This window comes from Lithobates pipiens, unplaced genomic scaffold (genome assembly GCF_037356315.1).
Source record: "Lithobates pipiens isolate NorthernLeopardFrog02 unplaced genomic scaffold, aLitPip1_a1.2 Scaffold_18, whole genome shotgun sequence".
NCBI classification, from domain to species: Eukaryota; Metazoa; Chordata; class Amphibia; order Anura; family Ranidae; genus Lithobates; species Lithobates pipiens.
The window spans coordinates 613,053,566-613,064,278 of NW_027507758.1; positions in this window are offsets into that span (position 1 = coordinate 613,053,566).

Sequence of the window (10,713 nt, forward strand, 5' to 3'; positions counted from 1 at the left end):
GACCTAATATGGCTACATGGCCATGGTAGATCATTTACATCAACCTATTATGGTATGGCCACGTGCCCATTTTAAGTCTATGGTGTCATGAGTAGTGATGGCCGAACGGTTCGCCCGGCGGTCGTTTTGCGGCAAATTTCGGCTGTTCGCGGTTCGCCCGTTCGGCGGACTATTGGTGCCGTTCGCCCGGCGGACTTCCGTGTTTTTACTGTGTAAAAGAACTTTGACCTGATGACACATCCATCATGGGGTACAGGACAGCCAATTGAGACATTACAGCACATGGACACTTGGACATTCCCCCTAACCTATAAATACACCCGATCCGGCGGCCATTTTACATTCTTTCTTCTGTCACTATAGGGAAAGGTTGCTGTGTGGAGCAGGGAGAGATAAATCGCTAGCTATTTGGTACACAAAAGTTATTTTCAGGACTGGTATAGGTGTTAGGTGTATATAGGTTTGCTGTGCTACTGATTGTTGCAGCAGCCTGAGTGTCTTTTGTCAGTTTAGAGAAAGGGACAGAACACTGTGTGCTGCTGTAGGGACAGCAAGATTAGTCATCATCATTAGCTGTTACTATCAGGTCCACAAAAGTGCAATTCCAGTAACCAGTTATTGTTCCAGCAGCCTCTGTTTTGCCAGTTTATATAGGGACAGGCAGGAAGCAGTGTGTCAGGCAGTGAGGGTCAGTTTAAACAGTAGCTGTTACTATTAGTTCCACAAAGGTTCTCTTCAGGACTGGTATCAGTGGTATGGTAATAGGCTTGTACACGTATAATATTCTTTCTTCCAAATATAGAATGAATATTATATTTGACTGGTGCCCTTCTGCTGCAGTCTGCTAATCATTCACAACTCACTTGTTCCACAAAGCTCTTTATCAGGACTGGTAACTTGGTCTAGGGTGCTACAGTACATAGGGTTGAGTGAGGTACAGTCTGCTATTCTATAAGGACTGTTATCGGTCCAAAATACATAGGGTTGAGGTGCACTACTGCTGACCGCTGCCCTATACTGCAGCAGTCCTTCATTGGTATAGGGACTGACGTACAGTCGGCTAATCACTCACACACAACCTACTTGGTCCACAAAAGTCCTTATAAGGACTGTAAACTTGGTCTAGGGTGCTACAGTACATAGGGTTGAGTGAGGTACAGTCTGCTATTCTATAAGGACTGGTATCGGTCCACAATACATAGGGTTGAGGTGCACTACTGCTGACCGCTGCCCTATACTGCAGCAGTCCTTCATTGGTATAGGGACTGAGAGCTTTGTCACAGGGTCATTTAAAAAATGACAGGCAGAGGAAGAGGCAGGCCCTTCCGCAGGGGTGGTAGGGGTAGGGCAGGAGCAACAGGCTTGAGCCAAAGTGGGAAGTTGCAGAAGGTGCGTTCAATTACTTTAAAGGACGCACCAGACTTGGTTGAATGGCTCGCTCAGCCTTACTCTTCTGCACCCTCCTCATCCTCTCGATCTGCACCCTCTTCTTCACTCTCTGCTATGTGCACCCCCAAAGACACTACCACCAACAACACCACCACCACCACCACATACCTTCCGCTTGAGTCACAGGAATTATTTTCCGATCCATATCAAGAGGACATTTCTGATGCGCAGCCACTCTTGGTATTGGATCAGGAAGAGGAGGTAGCAACAACCGCTACTCAGCAGTCTGACGACAGTACCCAGATCAGCCCAAGGAGGAGGTTGGTCCACGGTGTTGCTGCCTACTCCAAGATCTCTACTTATAGCGGTGGGGAAGGTGACGTTGATGATGACGTGTCTAGTGATGTCACGTGGGTGCCCACAAGAGAGGAAGAGGAGGGGAGTTCAGAGGGAGATATGGACCAGCAGATAGGGAGGAGAAGCAGGAATAACTTACATTGCACAGGAGGGACAAAGCAGACTGCAAATGTATCAGGAGCGAGTCATCGACCATGTACGGTCACATCTGGCGCTCCCAGGACACCGGCACATGGCTCCGCAGTGTGGGCTTTTTTTAACGTGTCCGCTGCTGACAATAGCGTTGCCATCTGCAATCTTTGCAGTCAACGCATTAGTCGCGGTAAGCCCAACACTCACCTAGGGACGACCGCCTTAAGAAGGCACATGAGCAGCCATCACCGAGCCCAGTGGGAGCAACGGAACACACAAAGCCACACTGCAGGCTCTCACCGTCCAGCCTCGTCTTCTACTTCTCCTTCTCCTCTCTCCTCACAATTGTCCTCCACTCCACCTTCCATCACACCAAGCTCACGTTTTTCTGCAAAAAGGCAGGCTTCCGTGGGCCTAATGTTCGAGCGTAAAAAAATGATGACGCCGGATAACCCTCTTGCCCAACGGTTGACGGCTGGCTTGTCAGAACTGATAGCCCGCCAACTACTGCTATATAAACTGGTGGACTCAGAGGCCTTTCGCAAATTTGTGGCCATTGGAACACCACAATGGAAGGTCCCAGGAAGGAAGTATTTCTCGGAGAAGGGCATCCCAGAGCTATATGGCCATGTTCAGCGGCAAGTGAATGTGTCTCTGGCACACAGTGTTGGTGCCAAGATACATCTGACCACAGACACGTGGTCTAGCAAACACGGGCAGGGAAGGTATATCACTTTTACTGCCCACTGGGTGAACCTTCTGACGGCCGTCAAGCATGTAACCCGTGCCACCCGTGTAGATTTGGTTTTACCGCCACGGATTGCATGCAGGCCTAACTCTTCTTCTTCTCCTTCTCCTCCTACTCCATCCTCCTCCCTCTCCTCCTCGGCTGACTCCTCCTTTTCCGCTGCTAGCGTCTCTTCCTTTGCGCCGCCCAAGCTCCCCAGAACCTATTCGACATGCCAGGTGAGACGTTGCCATGCCGTGCTGCGTCTGTTGTGCCTGGAAGCCAAGAGCCACACTGGCCCGGCACTCCTTTCAGCTTTGCGTTCACAGGCAGATGAGTGGCTAACACCGCTCAATTTGACAGTTGGTAAAGTGGTGTGTGACAACGGTGCCAATCTGCTTAGCGCATTGAAACAGGGCAAAATCACGCACGTGCCATGCATGGCACACGTCTTAAACTTGGTCGTGCAGCGATTCCTTGTCAAATACCCTGGGGTCCAGGACATCTTGCGGCAGGCAAGGAAAATCTCGGCCCATTTCAGAAGATCTTACACGGCCATGGCTCGCCTTGCTGACATTCAGCGGCGACACAATCTGCCGGTCAGACGTCTTATTTGCGATTGCCCGACGCGATGGAACTCAACCTTCTATATGCTTGATAGGCTGCTCCAGCAGAAACGTGCAGTTAACGTCTACCTGTATGAACTCTGCGGCACAACCGGTTCTGGGGAGCTGGGGTTTTTTTCACCGCGCCAGTGGCTGCTCATGCGTGACGCATGCAGACTTCTGAGCCCATTTGAGGAGATCACCAAACTGGTCAGTCGCAGCCATGGCGCCATCAGTGACATGGTACCTTATGCCTTCTTTATGGAGTGTGCATTGCGTCGTGTCATTGATCATGCTGTGGAGGAGCAGGAGCGGGAAGATGAGGAAGTCGCAATGCTGGATGAATTCCCAGGGGGGGCTACTCTATCTGAGACAAGTGAACAACAGGAGTCTGAAGAGGAGTCAGAGGAGGATGGTGTCGGGGCGGATGAGGAGGAGCAAGATGAGCATGCTTTAAACCTTTCTGGGATCCCTGTTGTGCGTGGATGGGGAGAGGAGAATGAAGAGGACGACATTATCCTGGATGATGAGCAGGAGCCAGGCCACCACACCGCTTCCACTTTAGTGCAAATGGGGGCCTTCATGCTCCAGTGTTTTAATAGGGACCCCCGTATAAAAAGTATAAGGGTCAAGGACCAGTACTCGGTGGCAACGTACTTAGACCCCCGGTACAAACACAAAATGGCGGAAATGTTACCGCCGTCACAGAGGGCTGTCAGAATGCAGCACTTCCAGGCCTTGCTTCGAGAAATGCTGCATTCTGCTTTTGCGTGCGCTGGCAGAGGAGCAATTCCCACTCCCAGAGAAGGAGTTGCGGGTACCAATCCAACAGCGCCTGCAAGAAGAGGCCGGTTTGAAGATGTGTTGGTGACTTCGGATATGAGGTCATTCTTTCAGCCGACCCATCGACAGGTGTCATCCGGATCCAGCATCAGGGAACGCCTAGACCGCCAGGTGTCCGACTACATCGGGTTAACGGCCGATGTGGACGCTCTGAGGAGTGATGAACCCCTGGACTACTGGGTGGGCAGGCTTGACCTCTGGCCAGGGCTTGCCCAATTTGCAATCGAACTGTTGGCTTGCCCCTCATCCAGTGTCCTGTCCGAAAGGACATTCAGCGCAGCAGGAAGGATCGTGACCGATAAGCGTACTCGCCTAGCTCACGACAGTGTTAACTACCTCACATTTCTAAAAATGAATGAGGCATGGATATCGGAGGAATTCAACACATGTGACCAGTAGACCATGTATATGTCTATAAACAATTTTTTTAATCGAGCACAGAGACCTTCTTTTTTCATTTGGCTCACTTCCTTGTCCAAAAAAAGCACACCGTACTATATGCCCGTACCCTCCTCTTTGATGAGGTTGAGCGGTGTCATATTTCTACTGGGGCTGCTTATTATGAGGGGTTCCCACCATCCCTGTGCTGTGCTGACATCCTCCTGGGGCTGTACCTCTGCTGTGCATATTATGAGGGGCTCCCACCATCTCTGTGCTGTGCTGACTTCCTCCTGGGGCTGTACCTCTGCTGTGCATATTTTGAGGTGCTCCCACCATCCCTGTGCTATGCTCATTATCAGGGGCTCCTACCATCCCTGTGCTGTGCTGACTTACTCCTGGGGCTGCTTATTATGAGGGGCTCCCACCATCCCTGTGCTATGCTGACATCTTCCTGGGGCTGCTTATTATGAGGGGCTCCCACTATCCCTGTGCTATGCTGACTTCCTCCTGGGGCTGCTTACGGTGCAGGTTTCAGTGCTGTATATCACGCTGCTGATGTCAGTGCTCTCTATCATGGTGCTGCTGTCAGTGCTGTATATCACGGTACTGATGTCAGTGCTGTATGTCACGGTGCTGATGTCAGTGCTCTCTATCACGGTGCTGCTGTCAGTGCTGTATATCACGGTGCTGATGTCAGTGCTGTATGTCACGCTGCTGATGTCAGTGCTCTCTATCATGGTGCTGCTGTCAGTGCTGTATTTCACGGTGCTGGTGTGAGTGCTTAATGTCACGCTGCTGATGTCAGTGCTCTCTATCACGGTGCTGCTGTCAATGCTGTATATCACGGTGCAGGTGTCATTGCTGTATGTCACGCTGCTGATGTCAGTGCTCTCTACCACGGTGCAGCTGTCAGATCACTCTATCACGGTGCAGATGTCATTGCTGTATGTATCGCTGCTGATGTCAGTGCTCTCTACCACGGTGCAGCTGTCAGATCACTCTATCACGGTGCAGATGTCATTGCTGTATGCCACGCTGCTAGTGATCATCTCCAGCAGCCTCTTCTTTGCCTACCCTGGTCCCTGACCTTCCCTCTCCTCCATTGCCTTCATGCGCTCCACAGTCCTGAATTGTCACAACAATTTCCCATATAAAAAAAGAATGCTTGTAGTTGTCGATCCCAGATTCACCTCATACATGTGTTATGTCATTGGCCATGTGGTGGGACTATGTTTGCACAGCTAATAATTATTTTGTGGCTGCAAATTTGACCTATAGGTTTGCGAAGTTCGCCTCCCATTGAAGTCAATGGGGCCCACCGCGAACGTTCCGGTTCGCGAACTATCGGCCGCGTTCGCGATTCGCGTTCGCGAAACGTCCCATCGGAAGTTCGTCCATCACTAGTCATGAGTATTTGCATCCCTTTGTGTCAGCTGCAGGATGGAAGATCTATAGCTCACAGCTCATTGGTCCTGCCATGACAACTAACTTCAGGCCAAACTCAAGCCCAAATTCAAGCTCATCCCTAGGATGTTAGAGGAAGCAGAGGACAATTGTAATAAGACAAAGGTGAGGGTAGTCTTGTAGCAGCAGTTTATGGTTACAGTGGTACTATAGGGTTTTTTCTAAAGAGAGAGTACAGGAATAGTTATCTCCTTTAGACACGTGCACACTAAAATATTTTGTTTCGGAATTTCGCTTTCGTCCAAAAAAAATTTTTTATTTAGTTACTCCCGAAATTTGTTTTTATTTATTTTGTTTCATTAAAAAATGCATTTGTCCAAAAATTGGAAATAATGAAAGTCAAATCTGTCACTGAAGGCTTATGGTGTCTGTTGAATGTTCTAAGAAAATATGATGGAGCAGCTAAACTGTACAACGCCGCAATCGTACTTTTCCGATCGAATGTTCCACCTACAAGCTATAATAGAATTCTAATGTTGGATGACACTAGTAATAATTATATTTATTAATTATTATTACTAGTCAACCAACATAAGAATTCTTCTATAGCCTATGGGCAGAGCATTTGACCATAAATATCAGTTCGCGGCGAATGCTTTGTCGAATCTTTATGTCGAATCTTTTCTCTCTATGTTGAATAATCTTGGAATAATAGAGTTAGGTTAGGCACATTCAACCTTTTTAGCTATTGTCTCTATAATGTCAAATCTTTTCTCTCTTTGTCAAATCTTTTCTCTCTATGTCAAGTCTTTTTTCTCTATGTAGAATAATCTTGAACTAATAGAACTAAGGTTAGGCACATTTGACCACAGGTTCGATGGACACAGATCGCTATTATGAGCGTCATGTCGAATCTCCTATCTATATCGAACTGTTGCAATGAAAACTAAAATAAAGCATTTGTTGATGTTGGATCTTTCGGTTTTCGGATTCTGCACGTTCGTTATCGTTTCTTAAAACAATAACGAAAATACCCGAAATTCGGACGAAAATGCATTCGGACAAAAACAAATGCACATGTCTAATCTCCTTTCATACACAATGTCTCTCTTGGAAACCTTGGAACCACTGCTCTGACCTTTCCACATTTGTGTGTGTAAATCCAACTTGAGGTATTGAGCTCTGTAAACAACTGTCTGTAAACAATACAAGAGGAACAGTAAAATATGTGAAAAGTAGCCTAAAGATCCTAAAGATTCAGACTTCAAAGGGATATACAAAATATTGATGTACAATATTTCTCTATGAAAAAGAGGAAAACTAAATTTTCAAAAGAAAAAAATAATAACAATCTGAATCCAAAATTAGGGAAATAAGGCTGACAATTTGTAGACTCCTCTGAAATGCTTAAATTTACAGTAAGTACAATGTGTGTGATGCTAGTATAATATGATTTTTTTTTTGTGAACATCAGTAGCTGACGCTCCTGTGACTGCACTAGGGAGATCTGTTCAAGGTAAAGGTCTATCATTAACATCCCTCAAGGATCTGCTCCTCACCACCACATATAATTACTGGAAAAAATAACGAGACATTTAGCCAGCAATTTTCTAAATCTTGAACCCTTCAGATTCTGTCGCAATTCTCAGAGCCTGTAATTGTCCACAAATTCCTGTAATCATCAATATTTCTTACTGCATAACGAACATTTAATTTGGCTGATGGTGCCACAACCCCTGGAGGATCTTCGGAGAGGAAACTGAACCAGTAATTATGTCAGTTTGGTGTCAGCAGAGTGCCAACTTCTCACCTGCTCCCCACTACCGGCTCACGTAACTATCTGTACACTTTTTCTATTTATAGGAGGGAGCATTGACGACGAGGGAACTCCCCATACAGATTGAGTAATTTTATATGTATATATATACAACTTAAATATCTTTATTTGTACTTGTGCATGGAATAGAATGATTGGAATGGAACTTTTGTATAAGAATTATACAAATAATTAATAATCCGTCATCGTAACACAATGGATTGAGGGTCGTGCTGGGAGCACATAATATAAAATTTTCTTTATCAAAATGTTATTTAAAAGAATACAATTTGAAATTCGTAATCCATAGGCCTATGCAGTGCTTCTGATGATGCCATTCCTCTGTCTATTAATTCCTCTGTCTATTACTTATCTGTCACAAAATCATCTATTATTGGTAAGTACACCAAAATGTACTGCAAGAAGTTAAGTTGCAGCTCCAAGCTAAATGATTTTGTGAGCTTTAAAAAAATATATATATATTATTTTATTTTTTACAATAATTTAATTCACTCCATATATATTATTCTTAAAGGAAAAAACTGGAGAGGAAGATTGACACAAGATGACTTAATTTAAATTTAAAAAAAATCCCAATTTACTTTTTTACTCCTTGCTTGCAACTTTAAGTTGCAAAGTTTATTTAAGCAAAAATCAATTATGTTTTCCTGGATTTTTAACCATTTTTTGGGAGTTTTGGATTTTTAACAACTGAAAATAACGGACAAGACAAGGCAGAGTGTATTGAAGTAAAATTCCATTATTTGTTTGAAATGTTTAATACATAGATTCCCTACTGTCTGTGTCACTATATCATCCCTGTGCCGGAATGACTGAAATTTCTCAAAAAAGATTTAAAGATTTTTTTGTTTTTTAAACAACAATTTAATTCACCTCATATCCATTATTCACAGGGGAGAAAACCCGGAGAGGGAGAATGACACAAGATTACTTCATTAAATCAGATATAATTTAATTTAAAAAAAAATCCCCAATTTAACTTTTTACCAGCATTTTTTGGTTTTGTATTTTTAAGAATAATTTAATACACTCCATATTCATTATTCATAAAGTAACAAAACTAGAGTAGTGGATTGACACAAGGTGACTTCATTTAAATAAAAAATAAAATTCCCAATATACTTTTTTACCCCTTTTTTGCAAAGGGTATTTAAGCAAAAATAAATGATGTTTTCCAGATTTTTAACCTTTTTTTGAGGGTTTTGGATTTTTAACAACTAAAAACAATGGACAAAGCAAGGCAAAGTGTATTGAAACAAAAATCCATTATTCGTTTGACATTTTTAATAAATAGATTCCCCACTGTCTGTGTCACTTTATCATCCCAGTGCCAGAATGACTGAAATTTGTCAAAAAGCCTCAAAGATGTTTCATATTTTTTTTTTTTCAAACTATTTTATTTACTTATCCATTATTCTCAGAGAAGAAAACCCAAAAAGGTTAAATGACACAAGATTACTTCATTAAAATAAATTAACAGTATCTCACAAAAGTGAGTACGTCCATCAAATTTTTGTAAACATTTTATTCTATCTTTTCATGTGACAACACTGAAGAAATTACACTTTGCTACAATGTAAAGTAGTGAGTGTACAGCTTGTATAACAGTGTAAATTTGCTGTCCCCTCAAAATAACTCAACACACAGCCATTAATGTCTAAACCACTGGCAACAAAAGTGAGTACACCCCTAAGTAAAAATGTCCAAATTAGGTCCAATTAGCCATTTTCCCTCCCCGGAGTCATGTGACTCGTTAGGGTTTAAAGGTCTTAGGTGTGAACGGGGAGCAGGTGTGTTACATTTGGTGTTATTGCTCTCACTCTCTCATACTGGTCACTGGAAGTTCAACAAGGCACCTCATGGCAAAGAACTCTCTGAAGATCTGAAAAAAAGATCTGTTGCTCTACGTAAAGATGGCCTAGGCTATAAGAAGTTTGCCAAGACCCTGAAAATGAGCTGCAGCATGGTGGCTAAGACCATACAGCAGTTTAACTGGACAGGTTCCACTCAGAACAGGCCTCGCCATCATCGATCAAAGAAGTTGAGTGCATATGCTTAGCGTCATTTCCAGAGGTTGTCTTTAGGAAATAGACGTATGAGTGCTGCCAGCATTGCTGCAGAGGTTGAAGGAGTGGTGGGTCAGCCTGTCAATACTGTCAAGTGTCAATATTTTGTGTGGCCCCTATTATTTTCCAGCACTGACTTAACCATCTTGGGCATGGAGTTCTCTTCCACTCCTCCATTATGACATCACGGAGCTGGTGGATGTTAGAGACCTTGTGCTCCTCCACCTTCCATTTGAGGATGCCCCACAGATGCTCAATAGGGTTTAGGTCTGGAGACATGCTTGTTCAGTCCATCACCTGTACCCTCAGCTTCTTTAGCAAGGCAGTGGTCATCTTGAAGTTGTGTTTTGGGTCGTTATCATGTTGGAATACTGCCCTGCGGCCCAGTCTCCAAAGGGAGGGAATCATGCTCTGCTGCAATATGCCACAGTACATACAGACAGTTTGGTTCCCTCAATGAACTGTAGCTCCCCAGTGCCGGCAGCACTCATGCAGCCCCAGACCATGACACTCCCACCACCATGCTTGACTGTAGGCAAGACACACTTGTCATTGTACTCCTCACCTGGTTGCTTGCCGGCACACACACTTGACACCATCTGAACCAAATAAGTTTATCTTTGTCTCATCAGACCACAGGACATCCATGTCCTTAGTCGGCTTGTCTTCAGCAAACTGATTGCAGGCTTTCTTGTGGATCATCTTTAGAAGAGGCTTCCTTCTGGGACGACAGCCATGCAGACCAATTTGATGCAGTGTGCGGCGTATGGTCTGAGCACTGACAGGCTGACCCCCCCACCCCTTCAACCTCAGCAGCAATGCTGGCAGCACTTATACGTCTAATTCCCAAAGACAACCTCTGGATATGACGCTAAGCATGTGCACTCAACTTCTTTGGTCGACCATAGTGAGGCCTGTTCTGAGTGGAACCTGCCCTGTTAAATTGCTGTGTGGTCTTGGCCACCATGCTGT